The sequence below is a fragment of the Lissotriton vulgaris genome, chromosome 7 (genome assembly GCF_964263255.1).
Source record: "Lissotriton vulgaris chromosome 7, aLisVul1.2, whole genome shotgun sequence".
Lineage (NCBI taxonomy): Eukaryota > Metazoa > Chordata > Amphibia > Caudata > Salamandridae > Lissotriton > Lissotriton vulgaris.
This window is the reverse complement of record NC_141695.1, coordinates 547,769,611-547,797,337: the sequence shown is the minus strand read 5'-3', so window position 1 is coordinate 547,797,337 and position 27,727 is coordinate 547,769,611.

Sequence of the window (27,727 nt, the reverse complement as noted above, 5' to 3'; positions counted from 1 at the left end):
TCTGAGAGAGATCTTGCTCCTGTGTCTTAAGACTCTGAATCAGAAGAAGGTGAAGAAGGGCAAGGTCGTGAAGGTCTGAGAAGATCAAGACGAACGAGATACGCACCTCCGGAGTGGACATATGTTGTGACTGATGCTAGGAGTGTTGAGTTCAGTAGTCAGTAATAGTCCTAACGTGAAAATAGACGTGGTGTTGTTGGTGCCAGGACTTGAAATTGAAGGAGTTCTGACCCTCACTGTTCCGAATCCCCCAGTGTTGAGCAGAATTCATAATCTTAGTTTGAACAGACTGGTATTTTCTAAGTTTGCCTTTGAAGCTCTGTCTCAAGAAATATTTGTTCTTCGTCTTGAACTTTTGCAGCATGTTCTAGAGATAAGTGGAGCAAATCTTATCTTGGATTAAAGTGACTTTGTTGTAAATAAGTTAAAAGAAGATAACCTAGGTCCGAGAGGAAAAAGAAGAAATTTAGGGACTTTCCGTAGAGGAAAGAGAAGGGTTAAGGAAGTCTTTTTGTGCTATGTAAATAAGGAACTGAAATCGAAAAAGGAGACTTCCAGCCTTTTCAAAGTGTTGTTCAAACTGGTTCACAAGCAACTGAAGGAGGAGAAAAGAGACTCTTGAGTGTTCGTTGCTGAACTGAGAACTTTGAGAACTTTTCCGAGACCATGCAGGCTGGAAATTCAAATCGTAGAGCTAAATGTATAGTAGGTACACTTGTAGGTGGAGTGATAGTTTTCATAATCCTAGTACTTGTAGTTTCATATTTAGTTCCACGTGAGCAGGCAGTGGAGGTACAGGGAACACCTACACCTACCACTCCTAGCAAGAAAGAGGTCACTATAGGAGATGAAAGAGCTTTGCTGCTAGAGGAGAGTCGTAGGTCTCATATAGATCTTTCTAGAAGTGACTTTAAGCTTAATGCGTATGCTAAATTGTTGTATGAATATATTGATGCAATGGATGCGAAAGATTGGTATGTGTGTATTCAGTTACCTGCCTCAGTGGACAAGGGAATTCGATATCATCAGCTTTCACTGAGGTATGATATTTCATGTAGTTTGTTGCTTAGTAAGATAAGAATCCGGCGTCATCACTGGTCAGTGTAATTCTTGGTTCCTCGCAAACTTTGCAAATACTGTGGTGAGGCGGAGTCCTATTTTAACATCCTGCTAACTGGATTTTCCTGTATATATCAACTATGAGGAATAGAAAGGCAGTGCACACTGACCATCTTAATAGTAACAAGAGGGCTACTATTGACTCCTTTTTAGCAAAAGCTGTAAGAGCCACCTCAAAAGAGATAGATGAAGCAGAGGGGTTGGTTGGTCTTCCGGCACCTGCACTTTCGCCTGATGAAGTAGCTGATGGGTCAGATAGGATCTACCTGGCAGTAACCCTAACAATTCACATGCCCCAGCCACTGGAGATCCAGTGCAAGAGGGAGGAGAGGAGTGTTCTAGCTCCCCCGTATTTACTAATAAAGAAGGGGTGACCCCAGTTGTTTCCCCGGCACCTAAAAGACTGCGCTAAACAAGAAGGAAAAAGGAGCCCTTACGGACTACAAACTATCTGGACAAACAAGGGGGATTCCTGGACTACTTTGAAAAAAACTCTCACGGATGTGCTAGCTGATTTAATTTTGCAGCTCTGGGTTGAATTGGACAACGTTTTTATCAGCCTCCAATAAAAAATTGTTTAAAAAGTAGAGTGCCTGCTGACCACCGCCACCATAATACCCCCTCCCCCAATTGTGCAACTAAAGGCAGTTGATAATATAAATAGAAGTACATGTTAATAAGCTCCCGGTAGAGAAAGGGCCACTGAATCAAGCAATTGGTCCAAGTAGGCGCACACATGGTAATTCCAATCCCCATGGGGGTAGCCGGCCAAGGGGTGCCAGTGGAAGGGGGGCACAATACACTAAAATAGATGTGCACGAGCAGGCCAGGGCCAATTGAGACATTTTAAACACTACCGGCCTGCCGATAATTGATTTGCCTGCGGAATGTTGCCCCTAAACTGTGGCCTTGAACGGGTCCAAGGTCTGGGTACATATAATAGAGAAACCACAGATAACCTGATTAACAAGGTGGTGCACTGGCTAGGGACACACAGCAGGTTCAATGTTTCAGGCCACACTGACATTCGGATAGCAAGAAGGGTCGACCTGGATTGTTCGCGTGAAGAAATCATTTAGGGGGGATGCTATGATTGTTAACTTTAGATTTCCAGTACTGGCGCATAACATCCTGAGACACTCTGCTGAGTTCCCTTTCTATGCCTCAGGGATTAAACCTCTCCCTTTAGGTTTTTTCTATAAACCCTCACCAAATACTCAAGCAAAGGACCCATGGTCTGATCTAAACAGCTTGGGTTGACTTGTAGAGGGCCTGGCAAATAGCACAACGCAGATAACTCCAGCTGAACTGTTAAGTCAGGACACTATGCCTGTGGAGAAGTGTGGCTCACGGTGTAGAGCAGGCAAACCCGGAAGCTGAGGTCAGACCCTGGACCAGGGTTCAATTCCCGACGCGGCAGGGTCTTGAGCTCAAATGTCCACGGACTCGATAATTCTCACTTCGGTGCCTGCTCTAATCATGGGTTCTCACTCTGCAACTCTGGGCATTAAGCTTGCTTAATCTCCACAACGGCCCCCCTGCGGCGGGATGCCTGGCTTTCACCTTGGGGATGCCCTGTAGGGGCTATCTCACAGGGAAAAGCCAGGACGGGTTCCCAAGGCAAGCGCCGGGAAACCTCCGGGTAGCTGTGCGCTCAATAAATGCAATAATAATAATAATATGCCTAGGGATCCTCAAAAGAGTGCTATTTTAGTTCAACTGATTGTTAACACCATTCCTTCTTGCCAGTTAGACAACCGGGGGGGCGAGATAGTTCCTGCCAAATCATCTAGCTGCTATAGTGGGGAGAATATTAGCTTGATATCATGGACCATGGCAGATCTAGAACCCAAATTTGGAGACGAGAGATGGATTAAGTTTATAACTTCATACAAGATCATATGTTTAAAGGAGACCTGGAAGACAGAAAATAAATTATTTCTGGAAGGTTATAAGACATTTTTTCTCCCAGCAGAAGGGTAACCCTCTGGCCGTGCAAAAAGGGGTCTAATTATTTTTTAGCACTTGACTCTGTTGCATTTTGAAAATTGTTGAAAAGAGATTACAGAGTGGTACAATTGCTTATGATAGTTGAGGGGAGAAGTCTTCTGTTTACACTAATACATTTTAATAACGCAAAAAATAAGACGCAAGGTTCTTCAAGTTTGACGGAGTATTCTGGGTTCATTAAGTCGTTACCACTTCCACTTCTGAAGAAAGATAACCTGGACTCTGCTGACCCGAGTAACTATCGCCCCATTTCAAGCCTCCTTTTTTGCTGCTAAATTAGCAGAGAAAGTTATGAATCAACAAATGTCATCCTACATAGAAGAAAACTCTCTTTTAGATTATACACAACACGGATTCAGGAACACCATAGCACTGAATCAGCACTAATTGTGGCTACGGAAGACATACATGAAATTGTTGATGGCGGATGGACGGCGGCATTGGTTCTGCTTGATCTTTCCGCGGCCTTTGACATGGTCAGGCATGAGAATTTGGTCGGCCGGCTTCAGGATCTAGGGCTAAAAGGAACAGCTATGGATCTAACAAAATCATTTTTAACAAACCAACAGCAAAATGTAGCTTTGGGCAACTATGTCTCGAGGCATTTCTCCTTGCAATGTGGAGTTCCACAGGGATCCGCACTAAGCCCAACACTTTTTAATCTCTATGTCTCGCCATTGGCGTCAATTATCAAAAACGCTGGCTTCTCCCTGGCCTCCTAGGCTGGCGACACCCAAATTGTGGTGTCTTTGACCAACAGGGGAAGTAGTAATGATATGGCTTTCAGCTCATGTATGAAAAAGGTGAGCAATTGGATGGATTGTAATTGTCTAAAGTTGAATGCCTCAAAAACCGAGGTGATCATCTTCGGCAATAAACCCTGTCTCTGGACACCAGATTGGTGGCCGTCTGAGCTAGACACATTGCCCATGCCCTCGACCAAGGTAAAGAACCTGGGAGTCATGTTGGACAGCGAGTTAACACTTAAAGAGCAATTCAATAAAATAACATCGGTTTCTTTCTGCTACACAAGTATGTTAAGAAAAATTATAAAGTATTTACCCCCTGATCTTTTGAAAACAGCGACCATGGCTTTTAGTTTGATAGACTACTATAATGGTCTCTATCTCACCCTGACATCGGGCCTCCTGAACAGACTCCAGATTCTGCAGAATGCAGCAGCCCGCTTCATTTTTAAAATACCTAAATATGAGTCAGCAAAAGAAGCCATCAGAAAACGACACTGGTTGCCAGTTAGACAAAGGTGTAAGTTCAAAGCCCTTTACTTGGCATTCAAGTCCCTACACGGCCTAGGGCCAGATCGGCTCATGAAAAGATTTAAATGGTATATTCCAGCAAGAACACTGCGCTCATGCTCAGCCAGGAACATGGTGGTGCCCCCATTTAAAAAAAGGACATGGGGTGGGGGAGAAGTGTTTACAGGGTAACAGCAATGCTCTGGAATAGTTTGCCACTCTCTCTAAAAATAACCACCACCCTTCTCAGTTTCAGGAAGACACTAAAAACGTGGCTTTTTACACCGTATAAATAAAAGTTTTTCCTGATGACATTTAATGAAACGCTCTGCCCTGCTGACCTTTGATCAGAACCCTATAGCGCCAAGATGCCCCTGGGCATAAGTTGCGCTTTATAAATCTGGTTTACATTACATTACATTATGTTATAAGCTGATGATTTTCCTCAGGAAAATCTTGTGATGCTTGTTGGCTTTAATTGTCATCTTTGCCAGACATCAGTCAAAGTTCCAGGGACACCCCGATGTGCCAGGCTTCATAAGTCTGGCACTTGGAGCACTCCCTAGATGGCCGTGAGTTAAATGCCCTTTTAAACACGTATGATTTGATGTTTATTTTGCAAAATGCACATAGGCCCCCTAGCAGTATTCATCCGCCTTCCTACAAAGGAAGAGGCCATGCCACAAATATTGTTTTATTTTTGTTTCATCATCCATGAATCACATTATACATCCCTCTAGGATTTTGGATAGTCCCTTTAGTGATCATAACCCTGTGATTCTGGGGATTGGGGCACAACATTTGAAGGAAGCACAGGACACCAGGAGGACGGGGACATGGATGCCGATGAATCAGGGGAGGCAACTGCACTGGTCGCAAGAGGATAATAATGCTCTTAACAGCTCCCTTTTTTTTTGTCAAAGTAATTTTTATTGATTTCAAAAACAGAGAAAAAAAAAACAATCAAACATAGCGACAAAGATCAATCATTCCCACAGGGGGGACTCCGGGAATGTCCACTCAACAGACCACAGGAATGCGAGAAGGATAAGCTGCACATGTACTGCAACGCCAGTGTCCAATCGTAACAGTGGCATACATCAGAACTCCATCAGTTGCAGTAATCGAGAGGCCAAGCCACCATCCAGGTACGCCTCAGCGCCGGAGTCCTCTATAGTCCGTTACCAATTGCCGGTAGTCGCGTAAACAAATAAAATCAACAGTCCCCAACCCAAACCCCCCCCACCACCACCCCCCTCCCGTGGTGGCGACCCAGTACACATTCACACCTAGAAGCATACGTCCCTTCAATCAAATCTGAAACAGTTGTAGAGCTCGCAGTGCTGACGGACATACTGCCGATGGAAGACCCCGGGAAAGAAACCTGACTAAGGGGCCCCACGTAAACATGAAATTCTTAAAGTTGCCCAGAAATATATCGGACACCCTCTTCAAACTCAGTAATCGCCACAACCGCGCATGCCACAGTGAGGTTGCCGGCGCCGTCGGCTTCTTCCACGCCGCCGCCAGTGTCAGTTTAGCCGCACCCAAGCAGAGCCAAACAATCCGTTTGTCGGCTCGAGTCTGATGCACCAACATCGGGTCACGAAGTCCCAACAGGACATAGTCCATGGACTCTGGGATTGGATACCCAACCACCTCTTTAATGTGAGCCAGTATCTCTGACCAGAAAGGCTTGATGGTTGGACAGTCCCACCATATATGGCGGAAGTCCCCCAGTAAGCCGCATCCCCTCCAGCACCTGTCAGAGCTCGACGGGAAAATGCGATGCAGCTTGGACGGGTAGAGGTACCAGTCATACATAAGTTTCAGATGCGCCTCCCTAAGGCCAATCGAGTGGTTATGGGCCTTGATGTCTCTCCATAACCCCTCCCACTCGGCTCTCGAGATGTCCCTCCCAAGACAAGTCTCCCAGTGCTCCATATATCGGGGCCTTGGGAATATTGCAGTGTCCAGGAGCAGTCTATATATGAAGGAGATCGTCCCCTTCATACAGGAAGTACGGGTAATAAACGCCTCGAAGGACGTCAGTTGTCTCGTGGCCGCATCTCGTACTTCCGGCGAAGTAGCCCAGTGCAGGAGCTGAATATGATGGAACCGTTCAGTGGGCGGGACCCCGTAGTCCCTCATGCAGTTGTGGAAGGAAAGGGGGTCCGCCCCATGGAACAGGTGGGTAAGCGCCCTGCAGCCCCCCTCACTCCACAGCGTAAACGGACCGTCGCGCTCTGCCGGTGGAAAGGACGGATTCCTATGGATAGGGGTAAACGGTGACGGAAAGGTGGTCCAACGATCATCCCCAGTGACCGTGTCCCAGACTTTCAAGACAGTACTAGTAGGAGTGCATATATAGGCATTCTTGGGCCGGTCCACCTTAGGTTTCCAGGCCAAATCCCAGATGGATCTCCCAGCCACACTACGCTCCATATGTAGCCAATGCTTCTCCGAAAGGGGTTGTGACCATTCCACCAGCACTCTTAACTGCGCAGCCTTATAGTATAATTGCATGTCGGGGAACCCCACCCCCCCTCCCCCCGCGGTCGCCGGAGTACCGCAAATGAAAGCCGCGCCCGGCCCCCCTGCCACACAAATTTCAACATCAGGGTCTTCAAGCGCCGGAAGAAATCCAATTCCACAGGTATGGGAAGAGCCTGGCAAAGGTACAGGAATTTGGGCAACAGCACCATCTTGATCGCATGAATGCGACCGAGCCAAGAGATGAACTTCGGCTTCCACCTCTCTAGTTCCCCACGGACCGCTGCTAATGCAGGAGGGAAGTTAGCTGCAAACAACCCACCCAGGGTGGGGGTTAATCTAATACCCAGATAGAGCAAGGGCAAGGAGGAGGATGACCACGAAAGAGGTGTAAGCGTTCGCACACGGTCTACCTCGTCAGGGGGTAGTGTCAGATTCAGAATGTACGATTTATCCATGTTAACTTTAAAACCCGCAACCTTCTCGAACTCAGAAAGAACTTCATGTACATGAGGCAGCGAGCGAGCCGGATCTCCTAACGACAAGAGAACATCATCCGCGAACAGAGAAATCTTATGCTGTTCGCCGGTGAAGGGAATGCCGGTAATCTGCTCCCTTTCCCTAATCGCAAGCGCCAAAGGCTCTATGCTGAGCGCGAAGAGGAGCGGGGAAAGTGGGCACCCCTGTCGCGTACCACGGGAATGGGGGAAGCAAGCAGATCGATGTCCGTTAACTAACGCCGGTCATAATTAGCCCGAATCATTCGCACGAAGTGGGGGGAGAAGTGGGGGGAGAACCCAAAGGCTTCCAGTGTTAAAATCAAAAACCCCCAGTCCACACGGTCAAACGCCTTCTCCGCGTCCAGACCCACCAATACGGCAGGTAAGTGAAATCGGTCGGCCTTTTCGATCAAATGTGCCACTCGTCGCAGATTGTCATGGGTTTGTCGCCCCTTGATAAACCCAGACTGGTCTGGGTGGATAATGGCCGGCATTAGATCCTGGAGCCGCTTCGCAAGAATCAAGGAGTACAGTTTGGCGTCCAGGTTAAGGAGCGCTATCGGACGGTAGGAGGTGCATTGGGTGGGGTCTTTCCCTGATTTGGGGAGAATGGTGACCAAAGCCTCGGCCATCGATCCCGAGGTCCGCCCCTCCGTGGCCATGGAGTTGAAGAGGGTAACTAAAAAGTCGCATAGTTCTCCCGCGAACGTCTTGTAAAACGAGGCCGTGTACCCGTCAGGGCCAGGGGCCTTGTGGAGCTTAAGAGCTTTTATAGCGTCCATCACTTCTTCCCCCGAAATAGGGGCCGAGAGGAGCTCATTCCACTCCCTGGAGACTTGGGGTATAGGGAGGCTAGCTAGGAAGGCAGATTGAGCAGCTCGATCCAAGTCCTCCCCTCCATATAGTGCTGCATAAAAACGGCTAAAGATGGCAGCCTTGTCTCCGTCCCTGTGTTGTTCCCGTCCTGCCTCATCCTTAATCCCTCCTACATATTCCCGCTCCCGCTTGTCTCGAAGCTGTCTCGCCAGGTGCTTCCCCACCTTGTTCCCCACCGAGTAGGAAGTTCTCCGCAGCCGCAGGAGCGTAAATTCCGCCCTGTTATTATAATGAGCCCGGAGCTTCCCCCGGACCGCAGTCAACGGCCGCAGGGTCACCTGAGACGGATTGGCTTTATGTGCCTGTTCCAGCACCGCTAATTCAGATTCAAGAGCCTCACGCTCCTTCCTCCTTTGTCTATTAAGATTAGCATTAAGGCTAAGGCAGGTGCCCCGCAGTGAAGCCTTGCAGGCATCCCAAGTGGTATACACCGAGGTGTCCGAAGGTGGGTTAAGCTCCATGAAATCCCGAATGGCCCCTCTCAGCTCCTTACATGCAACGTCATCCCGAGTCAATGCCTCGGGGAAATACCATTTCTTCCATCCGTCCCCCCCCCATTGACCATTGCAACCCGAGCACAACCAAGCTGTGGTCCGACACTGAGAGTGGGAAGATGCTGGATACCTGGACGTCCCCCGTTAACGCTTGGCTTATGAAGATATGATCAATTCGAGAATAAGACAAATGTACATGGGAGAAATAGGTGTAGTCCCTAGACTGGGGATAAAGGAAACGCCAACTATCAACCAACCCCAGGTCCCCCACCCTTCGCTGCGTCTCCGCGGAAAAGACCCCCGCCCCGGACCTCTGTGTGCACGAGCTATCCAGGACTTTATCCCACACCATATTGAAGTCTCCCAACAGGAACAGCTGACCTTCCACGAACTCCCCCACTTTATCCAACAGAGTCTGCAAAAAGCCATTCTGCGAAGCATTAGGCACATACACCACCACAAATGTGCACATACGTCCATACAGCAACCCCTTCACCATCAACCACCTCCCCTCCTTATCCCCGCTCACCCCCCCGGTTGGAAGTGGAGGGACGCTCGAAACAGTAGAGCCACCCCCCTGTGCTTAGTGGATGCGGATGCCCTGTATAGAAGCGGAAAGTGCCGATGGCGGAGCCTAAGCTCATCCTTCCTGGCTAAGTGAGTTTCTTGAAGACCAACCACATCCAGGTGGTGGTCAGCTAGGTACTTCCACACCTTCTGCCGCTTCTGCGGGGAGTTGAGTCCCTTCACATTCCAGGTGCCTATACTAATAGTCATAACAAATCAAGGATCGCCCCTGCCCCATGCCACATACAGCTGAGGAAGAGTCCTGCATACTTCTCCACCCCTCTACCAACCCCTCGTCCGTCCCCAACCACCCCGCGTACCCCTCTCCCCACCACCAGCCTTCCCTCCACAGCAAAACGCAAGCCAAGTACGACTCCCAAAAGCCGAAGATCAGGAATGAGTCACAGCACACACACCCGCCCCCACACGCAGCACCCCATACACACCGCCAACAGCCGCCACCACTCGCCCCGCGTCCCCTCCCCATGGCCCAACCCCCCCAACGTTCCCCCCCACCCCCCCCAAAGAACAAAGAACAAGAAAATGCAACTCAAGGCACTGAACCTGAACCTCGTAGTCATCAGTTCCAGCAGGTCACGGTTCGGAAGTCCCCTACTGGTCTGGGATCGGGGCAGGGGTGTCAACCTGGTGACCCCCAGGTCCAAGGTCCGGGGTGTCTTCTCCAAAAGTACCATCATACCCCGGGGACCTCAGGCCAAGAGCCCCTCCGACGCCACTCAATGAAGCCGGGGTCACGCTGCCCCAGAACTCGTCTGGGAATCCGTCATGGTGGCGGAGGCCACCAATGCCACTGCGGCTCCTCTCTCCTGCTCACTAGTCGTAGGATCTGGTCGTCGCCGCTCCGGGGATGGGCCTATTCTGTGCCAGGAAGAAGAGCGATGCCGCCTCCGGAATGGTGAGCCGCGTGCCTCCTGAGAAGGTTCCGTTTCCTCGATGCCCAGAAGATCCTTTGCCACCTGCAGGGAATTGATCTGCCTCAGCCTATTCTCCCAGCGAAATATAATCCGGAAGGGATGGCCCCATGAGTAGGAGACCCCGCGCTCACGGAGGAAGGCGGTCACAGGCCGGAAGTCCCTCCGCTTCTGCAAGGTTGTCGCCGCCAGGTCCTGGTAGAGCTGCGGGCGGTGGCCTCTAAATTGCAACGAGGTGATGGTCCTAGCTTTCCTCAAAATCCTTTCCTTCACCTGAAAGTCATGCACACAGACGAGGATATCTGGTGGCGGGCCCCCGCCCCTTCTGGGCAGCCCCACTCTATGCACTCTGTCCATCTGAATGTCACGCACCTCTTCATCCTCCAGGATCTGGATAAACAAGGCCTGAATGTACCCACGCAGGTCCCCCGCCTCACCGTCCCACGGCACCGCCTTGATACGAATGTTATTTCTCCTGGAGCGGTTCTCCAAGTCCTCTGCGTGCGTCTGCAGATCCAAATTCTGCTCCGTGAGGCGTAGGATGTCCTGTTGGAGCTGGTGTACATCATTTGCCATGCTGAGGTCGTGGTCCTCTAGCGTCGCCACCCTCTCACCAATCCCATCCACGTCCCTCCGCACCTCCCGGAGGTCCGAGGCCAGCTGCGTACGGAGTTCGGAAATGTCATCCTTAATAGAGGCAAAGAGCTCCGTCATGAACGCTTTATTCGCAGGCGCTTCGTCGTCGGATTGTTTTGAGGAACCGCTGGCCCCCGGCGACGCCGGCTGCTGCGACGACTTAGAGGTCCTATCTTTCAGCGTTTCCCCCCCCCCTGCGTTGTGAGTTGGACATGGCCGTGAGTGGCCGCAGCTCTCCTATCACAAGGCTCGAGTAGCCGCAGCCGGGGGATAGTTCTCAGGCCGGCGACTTTCCACTCCGGTACGTCCCGTCAGCAATGCGGCCTCACTCTCCCCAGGGCGACCCACAACCCGTCAGTGCCGCGAGTGCCAGGGGTTCCTTCCCATCCAAGGGGCAGATAGCGGGTGGTAAAGCTCTCACCCCGAAGTCAGCGCCCAGTCACAGAGCGTGCGCGACCTCTCCACAGCAAGTGCCCCTGCCAGAAGCCAAGTCCAGGGACAATTAGGACCGGGCCGCCAAAGGCCGCTATGCAAGGCCCCTCCAAGATGGCGCCACGTGCGCAGTCGCAAGAGGGGTCCACCACTCGGGGGGCGGTAGCCTCGGCTCCCCTTAATCTGGTTTCCGTGCTCTCCAGCTGCAGACCCTCCGCCACTTCTGAAAGCCAACGCACAGGCCAAGGGTGCGACCACGCTGATGAGGACACCTGGGCACAGCGGGTTAGGCCCACCTCAGATCCGAGGTCAGGACCCTCCACAGGACAGACCGGCAGAGCCAACGTCCCGCAATGTCACCCACAGCACTGCCACCGTTATGGGCGGTCTGCCAGCCGTTCCGGCCCACCCTGCGCTCCACGGGTGCGGGCAAAGCCACTCGCAGGGTCCGCCAGCCGCAAGCCCCCCCCAGGCCCGGCTCACGTAGGCACCGTGGCACCAGCTCCCACGGCAGATATGTCGGCCCCGTCACTGCTCCGCCTCGCACCCAGCTCCTCCGTAGGCCAGGCACGCCGATCTGCTCCTCCTGATATGATGGGGGCTATCCGTACTCTCCCCCACTGGGCAGTCGCCGCTTTGCTCGGGCCGGCCCCGGGTCCCAGAAGGCCGCCTCCACACAGGTCCCAGCTCGGCTCCTCTCCGCTGATCACCGGCGGCTCCCAGCCACCTGTATGTACAGCCGAGTCCTCCGCTAAGCCGCCTCCGTCGTCCGCAACACCGCCGGCGAGTCCAGCTCTCCGCTCCCCCAGCCGACGCGGGGACACCAGCGCCCGATGTCTCCGCCAGGGTCCGGATCCGCTCAGTCCCTTGCCGGCCTCCTGAGCACGCAAGGCAGCCGCCTCACAGGCCGCAGCTCGGCTCCTCACCACCGGCCACCGGAGGCTCCAATTCTCCCAGCTGACGGCACCGGAGCACGCCGCCAGGGATCGGCAGCCCCCACCGACCAAATGGCACCAGTCAGCACGCCTTGGGACCCCGCTATACGCCGCTTTGCAGGTCCGGCGTCGGAGAGGCTCGAGGAAGCGTCCTACTCCGACGCCATCTTGGCCACGCCCCCCAGCAGCTCCCTTTTTAAATTAAAACAAAAAGAGATCATGAAGTGCCTTGAATAATCTCCCGCAGAGAAGGAAGAGAAGGAAGGAAAAAAAGTAGTACTTTTAAATCGCCGTGGTACACTACTGAACTGAGAGACCTTAGAAAAAGCTGTAAAAAAGCTGGAACGTATCTGGAGGAAGGATTGGGCAGCTAACAGCAAAGCCTCCTATCAGGCGGCCCTGAGACTTTACAAAGCGGCACGGCGGAAAACCCAGGCATCATTTTTTGAGGATAAAATTAACCTGTCTGCCAACCCCTCTAAGGAGACCTTCAAAATTGTAAAGCAACTGCTTAAAACATCCACTCCAACCATCAACCAGGAATGCACTGAAGCTAGGTGTGACCTACTAGCTGAGTACTTTGATACCAAGGTACAACGAATACTTGATAGCCTACCACAGACTGTCCCTACTGCAGGTGATGAAGCCTTCCTGGTCCCGATTACCGCGCCCCGGCTGGATGCCCTTAGATGCATCTCTAAGGATGATTTCTGTAACACGCTCTCTGCTGTGAAGAGTGGCTCTCCATCCGATCCAGCGCCCATGTACATCCTCAAACAAGCAGCAGACACCATAGCCTCCCTCGCAACGGAACTACTAAACGCCTCTTTTACTAAAGGGGTGGTTCCACCCAGCTGGAAGCAAGCCAGAATTAAGACACTCCTAAAAAAGCCGGGCCTTTATACAGCTGACCTAGCCAACTTCCGCCCGATCTCCTTGCTACCCGGTCTGGGAAAAATTGCCGAAAAAATTGTTAACCAGTAGCTCTCGGGGTTTTTAGAAAGTAATGGCCTGTTGAGTGGCTCGCAAATGGGCTGTCGCCCAGGACAGGGCACCGACACAGCCCTTATAGTTGTGGCTGAGGAGGCTAGGTGCATCTTAGATTCAGGGGGATCGGCAGTTTTGATCCTCCTGGATCTAAATGCTGCATTTGACACGGTGGACCATAAAATACTAGTCCACCGTCTTGCTAGACTAGGGATTGCAGGAACGGCCCTGGAGTGGCTGGAATCCTTTTTGGACAAACGAGCATTCAGGATCTGGGAAAATGGCGTCATGTCCAAATCTACTCCCCTCCAGTGTGGAGTTCCCCAGGGCTCATCACTGAGGAGGTAGTAGCCCCGTTCGGGATTAAATGCGTCACCTACGCAGATGACACCCAACTAGTCGTCTCACTGACGCAACAAGTGGGATGCTCAGATAACCTCTCGGCCTGTCTCTCTGGAATCTTTTCCTGGATGACTAATTCTAAGCTCAAATTGAACGGAGCAAAAACCGAGATTCTTATTCTGGGCCACCAATTTACTTCTCTGTCCAAAGCATTCTGGCCGCCCTGTATGGGCGAGGTGCCCCCACCGAAAGAGAAAATCAAAAGCCTAGGGGTATGGTTTGAGCCCGAACTAACCTTTAGGTCACATGCCCAGAAAGTGGCGGGCGTATGCTTCGGCTTGCTCCAAACAGTGCGGAAAGTTCTCCCTCTGTTACCCATTCAGTCCAGGAAATTATTGATCCAGGGATTGATTTTGTCCAGACTGGACTACAGCAATGCGCTACTCCTGGCAGCACCCGAAGCCACCATTAACACCTTACAACGGGTGCAAAATGCTGCTGCCAGGATGCTCATGGGTGCCCCAAGAAGAGCGTCCGCCAAACCATTGCTGAGAGCCCTCCATTGGCTCCCAGTACGCGAGCGAATATCCTTTAAATCATCCTGTATGGTCCACAAAGCACTCCAAGTCAAAGGCCCCCAGGCCCTAAGGAGCCTGATTTGTCCATATAGACCCCCGCGTGCCCTCCGATCGGATCTTGAACATTTTGCTATAGTTCCCAGAGTTAGAAAACCCCGCACGGGGGGCCGCCGCTTTTCTGTAAATGCGGCAAAAAATTGGCACATTCGCACTGAACCTTCCCTTCTCAAATTTCGAAAGCTTCTTAAATTTTTTCTCTTCCCTAAAATTCCTTAATAAAACTTTCTGTTCCTTTTGAGTTTTCTGTTATTTGTTAGGCAGCGCTGGGACGCTTACGGGCAGCCATGCGGTTTATAAATCCAATTTCATTTCATTTCATTAGTTCCTTTTTCGCTATTGCACAGACAGTGGTGGGCTTGTTAACTGTGCCGGCAGTCCCAGCCTGTTTGGATAGTCTGAGATGGTTTGACAGTGGGTGCTCTAAGGAGTTAAGGAATCTAAAAGTAGCATTGAAAGAGTTACCGTGCAATAAAGTCAGGGTACCTACTTGCCGTAAAAATTATAAATGTGAGCTAAAAGAGCGGAGGTTATTACAGAACCAAGCCTGGGATGAGCTGGTTCAAGCAAGTGAATTAAAGGATAGCACCCTGTTCTGGAAGGTCATTAATAGCGCTTGTTTTTCTGAACCAGATAAACCAGGAATGGTTCATCATATAACCCAGGATCAATGGAAGGCACACTTTCAGGTGATCTATAATCACAAAGAAGGAGAACAAGAAACTGTTGACCTGGTGCTTTTCAAATCTGATGACCAGATTAACTTTCTTTTGGATGAGGTTAAAATAGCCATTGAGGGACTGTCACAGAACAAGGCCCCTGGCCCGGATGGGATCCCTCCTGACCTGTTACAGAACAACTTAGACGTCTGGGCCTGATTCTGACTAGGGTTTTAAATGCAGCAGCATGGACAGCAATGCCTCAGTCGGGGTCTTTTGCTATTATTGTCACCATCTTCAAGAAGGGTGACAGGGACGACCCACAGTATTACGTCCCATATCCCTAATAGACTCTACTGTTAAGGTTTTTTTTTTTTTAAAGTTTTATTTATCGCCGGCTAGACCCTGAGGTATCAAAATGCTTTACATATGCATCAGATCATAGTTACAGGTTACATCGTTACAAAGGTTATACAGTTATTAGAGCATGGCAACATAGTTACTTGTAAGGTAGAGATAAACAATAAGCACAAATACGTAAGGGGAAAAGCTGGCAGGTGGAAAGATTCAGGGGAGGGGGAAGGAGCTGGGGAAGTAGACAGGTAATGAAGGCGGGAAAGAGGAGGGGAGGGTGAAGGACACCTCATGGAAAGAGGAGGGGAAGGGCGACGGGGACACAAAGCAACGTCCAAAGTCCAGTGAGCTGTGATCCCCGGGGAAGTGGTATCACTTCCCTATCTCAGTTGCTGGAAGCTCCCTTTAAGCAGTGGACTCTCTCAGAGGGGTCTCTGAGATTCCAAGGCCTACATACTGGATCCTTCCCCAAAAAGGGGAGAGGGAGTGCTTTGGCAAGGGGTGCCAAACCATACCTCAGCTGTGAGTGGCTCCCTTGGCGCAGTGGACTCTCTCAGCGGGTACGATGAGACTCCAGAGTATAAATATTGGATCTTCCCCAACTTAGTCAAAGGTCACAAAGGACGGGGGGCTAGGCAGACTAGCAAGCAAGAAGAGAGATTCAGGGGAGAGGGGATAGGAGCTAGGAGCTAGGGAGGTAGACAAAGAGAGAAAGAGTACTAACTGGGAACAAATTTATATAGCGCTGGCTAGACCCGAAGAAATCAGAGCACCTTACATGAGGAACAATAATGTTGCAATTTACATCAGTTAAAAGTTACATAAGTATCAAGAAAAGCATTTAAAGAACATAGGGGGCGAGGTGAATGGAGAAAGGAAGGGTAAGGGGATGGGGTAAAGGGGTAGGAGGAAGATAGGACGTGGGGAAAATCTGTCCAAGGTCCGGCTGGGTAGGTGGCGGTGGGGGGGGAGTCCACAATCCATCTCCTCTTTAGCTATATGGAAGCTTCACCGGGCATCAGCCTAATCGCTAGGTCTCCACAGTCTGGGGTAAGTTTCGCAGGTTCCAAGTCCTGATGTGTAGGCAGGTTAGGGGATGGGTTCAAGGTCTGGTCAATGTCCAATTGTTGTCCCAGGGAAGTAAAACAACGTGTAGGGGGCCACTATGGAAGTCATCTTGGGGTTCAGGCAGGGGACTGTACTGTACACTGGTGGCCATCCTAAGGTCAGGCATCTGGCAGTTAAAGTCCGGGGTAGAGTAGGGAACATTTACATCTTGTGCAGTGCGCAGTCACTGCAGTGAAGCGAGTGAGTGCAGAGCCCATTAAAGCCACTGCCCTTAACTGGCAAGCTTGCAGCAAGAGCAGTGGAGCATTGAGCATGGCACAGTGGCAATGTGTGCCCCAGGCTGGCTCTCCGATGTTTCTTCAATGAGGTCGATACCGAGCTGGTAGTGCGCACAAAGGTGGACGTGGGCCTGGAACAAGTACAGTGATCAGGCAGCACAGTAGGTGCTTAATTAGCTTATGGCATCATCGCACTGTAGAATTATTCTTTTTATTACTTTGTGAAGATTAATGGTTTGTAGGTACAACCCTTTTTATTTTCAAAACTGTTTTCGTTTTCTGAGTAGCTTAAACAAATAACTGCTTTCACTGTTTGCATTCCTTCCCTACCATAATTAAAGAGTAGCTTCAGTGGTGGCTGCCATTTACTGATGGTAGTGGGGCAAGGGAGGGTAAAAAAAAAAATAATAATAATAAAACACTTATCTTGAGGTGCGACGCTACGTCCTCCTTCACTGGTCGTCTCCCTTCCAGGCAAGTTCCAACGCAGGACCAGGAAATTGTACTCACCATTGGCACGTCTCATAGCATGAGAGACGGCCCAGTATTGGAGAGAGCGGCCTCTCGCAGTGCATTAAAGAATAAATAAAATGGTATAAATAAACTTTATCCCCAGTTTATTTTCCAGCTCTGGCCTGTGGGACGACGCTCCTCCACTCATACATAGGTGCCACTCCTGACTTCTGTTCCCGGTGAGAAATACATGAAGGACGCCACAATATATTTTCACTTGAAGGGTGACATAAATAATTGTCTCTCTTTACTAAAGGACATAATAGAGGTTCACTGCTGTTCCTGTCCTCAGCGTCGGGACACCCCAGGTGGGGGTAGCCATGCGCTTTACAAAATTCCATAATAATAATAATAATTTCACATTGATAACAGATGTTAATTTCTATAATTTAGTCAAATATTACTCATTGTATCGACCTAAGAAGAATGAAAGTTGGAGTGGAGCTACCAATATATCAAATCTGTGACTTTCGGCTTACATGACACTGATCTCTACAATGTATACATCCCGCCCCAGCGCTAGCTTATCCAGTCCATAGTTGGGATTTTTCCCCACTCACGCCCACGGGTATTCGCCGCGCTCTACAAATGTCAATAAATAAATAAATAAATAAATAAATGCCCCCATAGTCATGTGATACAAATATACTGCATTGTGGTGATCTGTGTGTTGAATGTGCGTTTGTGAAAGGTGAATAGCCGTTGGAAAATGTATTTGAAAGAGTAGCCCTTGGACAAGGGTATGCATGTTCTTGCCGTTCACACAGTTCATTGCCATAATCAGTTTATTGCAATGGATGAGAAGGTTCATGATTATATAGGGGCGTGTACCTCTGAGGTGGCTAGCAATATCTTCAATACGTACTTCAGGCAGATTTACCAACAAGTCACGCAATGCAGCAAGACAACTTATGTTGCGTTGCATGACGAGGAGAGAGCAGGAATATCTACTAGGGTATGGCACAGTCCTTTCCTCCCACTGCACTCGTGCACTGAGTGGAGCCTAGTGCCAACACAGGCACCCTTACACCATGCTGCAAGGGTGCCTTTGTTACAGCCCGTATTGTTTTATTACAGGAAGGGGCACCTTCCTGCACAAAAACAGTCCTCTGAGGCTTTTCCTTTTTTCTAAGTGTGCTACAGAATACAATACACGTAAAAAGAGGAAAGAACGAGGAGAAATAAGGATATTTCTCCTCATGGTTCTTCACATGGGAAGGTATAGTACTTTGATGCATTCCCAGGTTTACTAGCTTTAGTAAATCTTGGAAAACGCTGAAATGCATGTGTGGATACATGGGACCACCCACGCTCCACCCATGAAATGCCTGCCCAGGGCAAAGTAACGCAGGCAGCAACTCGTGCGGCCTTCTGTTACTCCAGATTTACTAAGCCATGCAAAGCCACACAAGATGGCTTTGCCATGACTTAGTAAATGCCACTGAAGCTTTTCTGCTGCTGTGCGCGATTCAGTGGCAACACAAGGGCTACAAAAAAAACACTTACCTCTTCGTCTAGAGTCCTCAGTCATCTCTCCTCCATCACCCCTTGTTGTCTCTCTGTGGCTGGAAGCAGGAAGCACACAGGCTCCTTCCCCTAAACCAATCACAATGCTGCATTGCCGCTTTGTGATTGGTCTGAGCACTGTGGCTCAGCACTCAGATGGAGAATGGGAGGCTGGGCATGTTCTTCACCAGGCTGTGTAATGGAGCCGGTGGGGAATAAGCCTGCCAAGCAGTCATGACCACTTTGGAATGCAGCAATCACTCCGACTCGCGGACGTCACAGGAGCCCATCCTCGCCCGTCCAACCTGGCTGACACTAAAAACTAGACTAGGAACAGGGCAAAATATCAACTTCCCAATACCGGGTTATGCTTCAGTGCACCATGGATGCTTGCAACTGCAGTTACAGTGGCTGATGCCCAGCTGTACTCTCCTTACTCTTATTGGCTGGACGTATTTGAATCTAGAAGCTAATTTGCTGTCAAGTGTCAGGCAGGCTCAATGTGTCTTAGACAGGAGTTGTTTAAATATTTTTCTCCACTTACAGCCAAAAAACATTGTACATCTTCCCAGATCTCATGGTAGCAGATAGTATTTCCTCTCAGTACTTGGAATTGTTGGCCGTTTTATACCCTGCCATTCAGGCAAGTATTTACCACCCAGTCAGTGCCTTCTTCTATTCAAGGAAGCCAAGAAGTAGCCTCATAATAACAGCGATGTCTATCAGCCTCTTGAATTGCAGCCATCAAAGGACTTCTTAACACCCACTAGTGTCTTCTTATCAGTCATAGAGTATCAGCATGTCGATCTGTATCTTTGTCCATGTGCGTAACATCTGCCTTCCTTTTCTTGATACTCTAAACATTCTAAGGTGGAATAAGAATACCATTGATCAACACAAATGCTCTACTGGTTAGGTGTCTTTTTTTTGTAGAGGAGGTTGATGATTGTAAACCTGAAAAGTGTGATGGCTCTTCAGCTGGGGAAGTATGTATACCATGTCATGGTAAGTAAGGTTGCTGGGAGAACTTCTGTGTTAAATACCACTGTCACCTACATTCTCAGACTGAGATTTAATTACTTGGTACACTTTCTAAAACAAATGACAAAGTGAATGTGTACTGAGTATCATGGGTCCATCAACCTTCTGAATATAGATAATTTGATATTGATATTGGCTGATTTCAACTTGGCCAGCGTGTTTTCCATTGTTACACACTATTTAATAGGTTCTCGACAATTATGCATTATCTTAAACCTGCATCTGAAGATGCAATTTGACAGGGCAATGTATGTAGCACTATATGTAATATGATTTTAGTATGTTTGTTTATAGGGTGTTTTTTGTGTATTTGTGGAGGTTTTCCAGTCTTTCTGTGTGATGTAACTAACCAAATGTCAGATGCATCAATTGCTGTGATGACACCAGGCCAAAAGTCCTGGAGTTCAAACTTCCTTTGTTGTCACGTGGTCCAAAGGTCACATGATGGAGGGGTGTGACCAAGATGGCGGCAATGTAGCAGCTCAACTTTTGGAGCTCCGCCAGGCGAGGCCCTAATCGCTACATAACCAGCTCCTCCCAGTGTCTGTGGCACCAGGACAGACCCTCTGCAGCAGGTGTCCACAGAGCCTGATGGGTGGTTGAGCAGTCGCCGGGTGGAGAGGCTGCTGGGAGCCCGCCGGGATCCTGAAGTAAATGCAGCAGAATGGGGGTGAGAGGCCCAACCCTCAGCACAAGACGGCAGCTGGGATCGGTGACCCTCGCCTCACAGATGTAGCTCGGTCCCTGCCATGAGACGGAAGAGCAGGGACTCGAGAGACTGTCCCCATGGAGACCAGCCGGACCCCTGGACAGCGGCAGCATACTCAGACTTGGGGGCAGTGAATAGGCCATGCCTGAACATTGCGGAAGCGGGACCAGGCCCCAGGAGATGTTGCGGCGGCAAGGGGAGTCGCTGGGTGAGCAGCAGCTCCTGCAGTGGGTAGAGTGCTGCCTGGACATCCCTTCTGACCCAGCACATATGTACCTGGCTCCCCGAGTCCCCTGAAAAGTGAGTAGGGCTTGGAGATCGTCTGGCAACTGAGGAGGTGAGGTGGCACAAGCGTTGGAACCCAGCACAACTGACGCCCCCCGCATGCTGCAGCAGTGAAGGATGGCTGAGACCCTTTTGGGAGCTCCATCTGGCCCCTATGTAGCTCCTGCAAGAAGTGGTGCCCCCACAGTGGTTTTGAAACTTAGGCGGGTCCAGAGAAGAGGCAGAGACAAGCCACCATTGAGAGAACATGAGGGGGAGACACGGTGGACGGACCAGGAGCGGTGCTGGGTCCACACATAACCGACTGCCAGTGAGGGTGTTTAGTGCCTCTTAAAAACCGTCACTGGCACACTCAGCCTGGGAGATGCTCAACCAGAAACATAGTAATCCAATTGGTGGTCCTTTTGACAGGGCTCATCAACACAGAGGACGGCACATGCAACACCAGGCTAGGGAGAAGAACACAAGCACAGATCTACCACATTGCCCGTAGGAAACCACACTCGTGGGCCGTGATTCGAAGAGTGGGCCTGGCTCGAGGCTCCCGATTGCTGCAGACTCAGAGTCTTGCGCCATGAATGCAAATGGACTCCATTGTGGTACACCTGAAACCAGGGAAATGTGCTTCGTACAGGCCTATTTCTCTGTTAAACATTGACTTGAAAATATTTACCAGTGTGTTGGTGGTGCGCCTGGCACCTTACCTGCAAGGCCTTATTGACCCAGACCAGTCTGGGTGTATTTCCGAAAGGAACTGCAGTGATGGTACTAAGAGACTCTGCCACCTTCTACATAAATCGCACAGGACCCGGGTGCCAGCCTTACACCTGTCAGTGGATGCTGAACAAACTTTAGACCGGGTACATTGGTCCTAACTACAGATGGTCTTGGCCAGATTTGGAATTGGGAAAAGGTTCCGACGCTGAGTTGCCTGCAATTATGCTAACCCGGAAGCTAGAGTCAGAGTGAATGGGATCTCTTCCAACCCCTTGAGAATATCACAGGGAACCCGTAAAGGGTGCCCCCTTTCTCCATTATTGTTTGCACTCTACATGGAACCATTTGCTGAGCACACCTGCTAATGCGCTGGTATTATTAGGATACACATGGGAGATAGGGAACATAAAATATCGCTCTACGCGGATGATGTGTTATTAACTATGACACTACCATTTCCAACCCTGTCTCTCCGGCTTTAAGGTCAATTTGCAGAAAATGCAAGCTCTAAGTCTGACTATCCCCAGAACTGACAACCTGAGACTGGCAAAAGTGTTGCCTTTTGGGTGGGCCCCTGATGGAGTGACATATTTAGGCCTCCAGATCCTCCCCACGCCTGAATGTACAGCCCAAGAAAATCATGCTACCCTCCTTGCCATGGCGAGATTTGAACCTGCGAAATGGAAATTACACCCTTTGTCATGGCTCGGTAGACTGGCTTTGATATAAAATTACCCTACTCCCCCGGATCATATATGTCATGTAAGCGTTGCTCTTGTAACCTCCCCCCGTTGCGATATCTAAACTGCAACAGGTTATAAATGACTTCATATGGGTGGAAAGAAAACCTGCATGGCTCGTAGCCAAACATATCTCAAACAAACGGATGGGGGACTGGGTGCCTGAACCTGGAAAGATATTACCAGGCAGCCCAGCTACGCTACATGATAGAATAGTATAGAAGAGAATCCTAGAAACACTGGTGTTTCATTGGCCGCTCGACCACTGGAATACACATGTGGAAGGTGCCATGGCTCCCAAAGAAATGTCGACCTCCCGGAGTCTATATCTCACCCATTACTAGGGCAATAGTGGGGGCATGGGACAAAGTGCTGGAAAAAAGACATCTCTCTACAGGGACATCCCCATTGACCCCCTTCATTGGCCACCCGGAGTTTCCCCTGGCGGTGACTAGTGACAGTTATCTTAAATAGCAAGTGGCATACTATAATAGACTCGGAGAACACTTTTTCTTTTTTTTAAAGATTTTTATTGAAGTTTATTTGCAACCTCTTAAATCGGATACAAAAAGTATAAATCTCACAGATGTACATTATCATTCTTTTCAATAAAGCGTATTTTACAGGAAGTTACTCGAAATACAATCCCCAAATTTTTTCGAACTTTTTTATCCCCCAACCCATTTTGCATACATTTGTTCACATTTCCTGACCGTTTTCATTTTGTCAAACCACTCCTGAATCACCGGAACATGTGGTGAACGCCAGTTCTGCAGTAACAGTGATCTAGCAACTGCCATTACAATATAATCCAATTTTGCCAAATAATCTGAAAGTTTGCAATCAGGATCAAAACCAAACAGTAATAATTTTACGTTGCAGGAAATCGGAATCGCATAGTAAGTTTTAAGAAAGGCAAAGATTTAATCCCAGAATGACTTAATTTTCGGACAGTAAGCCATAATGTGAGATCAATTGGCTAGGTCGCCTTGAAGGCATCTAAAACAATTAGCAGACATATTATCATACATTTCGGCGATAGCTGAAGGACTGCGGTACAAAAGCCATTTACTAAAAAATAACATTTTACGCCAGTTGGCGCCACGTAATGATCCAAAGTTGAAATTATTAATAGTTTTCCATATATCGATAGGTAACACTAAATGTTCATGTACATGCCATTTTCGTATAGCTTTAGAGCTCAACTCTTCCTCCCTACTCTGTACCAAACAATGTTTCCATTCCCCGGGTTTCTTTATTGAGAGATTCACAAAGAGATCTTCTGCCAACGGGAAAGGGATACTAATGTGACTGGGATTTAGTTGCGCCAGAGTTTTATAGATCACATTGTAGGACCCAATTAACAAAAAGTTGCCAGGAATTAAACGTATCATTGCATCAACAGCTAACCTGGACCCATTCCCCATGAAATCGGCTAACGTTTTAAACCCAGCGCGCCCCCAGTTTACAATAATTATGGGTTCAATTTTGATCCCTAAAAAAGCAAAAGCAGCAAATAGGGGAGTTGTTAAATTAAAGAGGGGGAGGGAGTATCTCTTAAGCATGGCATCCCGTCGTTTGAAAAACCAATTCAGGGTCTAATATCGAAGAAATTTAGGTGATTTGGGCACAAGAAGAGGGAATGGAATTGGAATCTCTAAACAGATTAACTCAAAGAAAAAATTTATAAATAAGCCCACACCTGGAATTGTATTTTTAAATCTGCCTAAGTACTGCGCAAAGTATGCGTTATAATAATCTTTTAAATTTGGTAATGAAAGGCCTCCATATTCTGTTTCTTCGCATAGAGTCCGTATGCCAATTCTAGGCGTTTTTTTTGCCCAGACAAATGCGGAAAACATAGATTCTACTCTAGAGAAAAAAAAGCCAGGCAAAAAAACAGGGATAGTAGAAAATAAAAAGTTGAAAAGGGGAAGTATTGACATTTTAATCAGGGCAACCCGGACCAGAATAGATAACGGTAGTGGATCCCACCGAGCGAAAATTAAGCGGACCTTTCGAAGCAAAGGGACAAAATTAAGTGTATATAAATCCTGAATTGTAGGAGAAAAAAAATCCCCAAGTATCTTTTAGGCTTTGGATTAATATAGCCATACAAGTCTGGATGTAATACTGGGTCTGCCCCCCCGCCCCCCACAAACCAGAATTTCTGTCTTTTTTTTATTAATTCGATAGCCCCCTAAAGCCTAGAATTCTTCAAAAATCTGTAGGGCCTGTGTCTGTGATTGAAGATCCCGTTTAATTAATAACATAATGTCATCCGCATATAATTTTATCTTGGCCAAAGAAATGACTGGGGGAATGATCTATACACAAGTTCGAATAGCTACAGCAAGTGGTTTAGTAAAAAAGGCAAAAAGAATAGAAAACAAAGGGCAACCTTGCCTAGTTCCCCGCTGAACTGAAATTGAACCCGTTAAAAGTTTATTAATGATTATATTAGCTATGGCACCAGTGTACAGATTCTGTATTAAATTAATGATTTGTTGTGGAATCCCAAAATATTTCAAAATAATAAAAAGTGTGTCCCAGACCACCAAATCAAAAGCTTTTTCTGCATCTAATAGTAGGACCAAAGCCGGTATCCCCCGTGACTCAAAATAATCTAGTGCCTCAATCAAAAAATATGTATTTGTGAATAATTGCCTTCCTAAAATAAACCCATTTTGATCGGGATGAATCAAATCCGCCGTGATAATGTTGAAACGAAGTGACAGTAATTTGGTGGCGATTTTATAATCCGTGTTTAGTAACGTGATCGGTCTGTATGAATTAAGGTCCTTAGGTTCTTTCTCCTTTTTCAAAAAACTACCTTCATGAAAAGAAGCGGGAACTCTCCCACCATCGAGCATGGAGTTGAATAATAACAGAAACAGATCACGGAAAGAACTAAAAAAAAACTTTAAAAACTCTGCAGGAAAACCATCCGGGCCGCAGGCCTTACCCAATGGAAGATCCTTAACAACCAATTCCAACTCCTCCCTAGTGAATGGGCTTCCCATAATTAGTTGACCGTCTAATGATAGACTGGGAAGTGCATATCTCCCCAGAAAATCAGACAAATTTTGATGGTCGATGGTTAACTGTTTACTATAAATTTTATGATAATGGGAGAGCATTATTGAACTTATTTCTGCCTGATCAGATGTCTCAATATGAGAAACTGGACTCTTTAAAGAATGTATCATATTCGGGGCGGCTTGTTCTTTGACCTGCCAGGCTAAAAATGTCCCCGTAAAGTAACTTTCTTCATAGACTTTTTGAGATTGTCTACGAAAAGCCTCTTCACTCTGAGAAAATAATGGGCACTAAGTTCCCGCTTGGCTTCACTAAGTTGTTTCTGGACATTACAAGTTGGATCGGAGTATCGCTGTGTTGTTAAAACCTGAATTCTTTGTAGCAGAGAGTTCCTAATAACTCGGAGAACACTTTGATGAACAAGGAGTGAACAAGGAGTGATGGACTTTTAAGTGTTTTGCTCCGAGTATGAACTCCCCCAGGATGTCCAGTGACAATATCTTGCCCTGAGACACTGAGTAACACAGCCCCACATATGTCCACATGCAGGGCTTAATTTGAGCCGGAGCTTGCCGGTGCTTAGCACCGGCACCTAATTATAAGGGCCGGGTCTATAGTCATGGCGGCTGCGGCATTAAGTGCACCTGTCCTGCCATGGAAATTGATTTATGAAAGTCGTCGTGACTCGTGCTCGGCACTGGCACGCTACTGCTGTGGTGCCATAAGGGTTGTTGACTGACTCGATGCATGCAGTTAGTAAATTGTAAAAACAGTACTTACTGCTGTTGGTGACGTGACGTCACTGACGTGACGGTGACTGACACTGACTCCCAGTGATTTGATTCTCAATTTCCTCCTCTGAGTCACAAGTCCTACCTTACTCTCCAGTCTCTCTTCTTGTCTTCCAGGGCGCGGATCAGGCCGCCACAGCCCCAGTGGGCGGGACACTAGTTAGTGTTGTTGTAGGGCAGGGCTTTGCTGTGGGGGTTGGAGCTGCGCGTGGCAGAGGAAGCGACGCACGCACAGATAATGCATTTGAATGCACGCGCATTTTCGCTGCCCGCCCCAGCATACCCGCACCTCTCCTCACCAGCCACCGAGTAGCCAGTGGTGGTGTACTCAACCAACGCATGTCGCCTTTCAAATTCAAAGTAGCGGGAGTTGGGAGCTCTGGACTGCTCAGCAGGTGAGGCAGGGCGAGCGAGGCAGGGACTGGCAGGCCGCAGCCAGGCGCCGTAACGGTGATTACTGGTCAGGTTTTTTTAAAATCATCCTGATTCATTGGTCTACCAGCGTCTGGACAAGATGGCCTGGTGTAGGCCGGCACCGGCAGCCGAATATTCATGATTTAAATAAATTAGGCTGCGCAGGTGAGGCAGGGCAGGGCCTGGGGGCCGCAGGCGCAGGATCGCTGTTTTTTTTTTAATCATAATTGTTGATTGGTGACTGGTTATAGTTATCATGATGGCCTGGGATAGGCGGCGTAGCAGTAGGCCAGCTACCATAAAAAATAATTAAGTTGCACAGTTGAGGCCTACGGTCACGTCACTGGTTGTTTTTGATTCCCTGGTTTGATCGACATCAACGATCATGTTTTGTTGCCAGCAGTGCACTGCAGTGGGTAGTAGTGGCTATTTGCTGCGCAGTTGCGGGCTGGACTGCCTGGACAGATCAGTACTAGACAGCCACAGGATAGATGATTCAGTTTAGTTTTCAGGGCAGGGCACGCTCATAAAATCTGTGGGGGTTGGGGCTGTGGTCGGCAAGCAGCGTGCGCACATTTTTTCACATTGTATGCGCGCACATTCACTGCTTTGCCACCACACCCCACCGATAACGACAGTCAGTTCATGCTCAATCGCATTTACACAATCGATAAAGTAGAAGCTCCGATAGAAGGAGTTTCGTAACTTTGGTGATACAGCAGTCCTTCTATAATTGTGATGTCCTAAGGGGTTTATATGCAGGTGCGCCCCCTTGCCTTCCATGCACAATGATGGCTGTTGTACCTGGCTTGGAGAGTCCAGATAGACGAACAAGTTTGGCTAGCTGCCTCTTTGGTTTAATTTCGAGGTGCCACTCAATTATACTGTAAACATTTGCAGAGGACTGGGGGGTTTCCCGGTTTTCTGAAGCAATGTATACGGCGTGAGACACACAAACCAAGTACACACTGAAGGAACAATGGTGGGCAATAGCGCTGTTATATTGCAAGGTGTAGTCAATGCATCAACAACTAGGGACACAATAGAAATTGAATGAATTTGAACCTCACATTGTGGAAAAACCTTGCTATACAACACTGGAATAACTAATATGTCCAATGACCGAAGCTAAATTGAATAAATGTGAACCTTGATGTACTGGAAACATTCACTATATACTCCCTTGCCTGAGCCCAAAGGGTGTCCGTCACTTTTGTACCCTTTATCCTAGTTGTCCCAATTAATGCTGACCTCTTCCATGTCTACGCTTGCTATCGGTTGTTGGTATTTTGATTCCAAGTATTAGCAGCCATGTTCACTACTTTCCTAAATGTCAAAAACTGCTCAGTGACGTGATCTCAAGTGATTTTTTTTATTCCGTCCTCTCTCTGGATCTAGA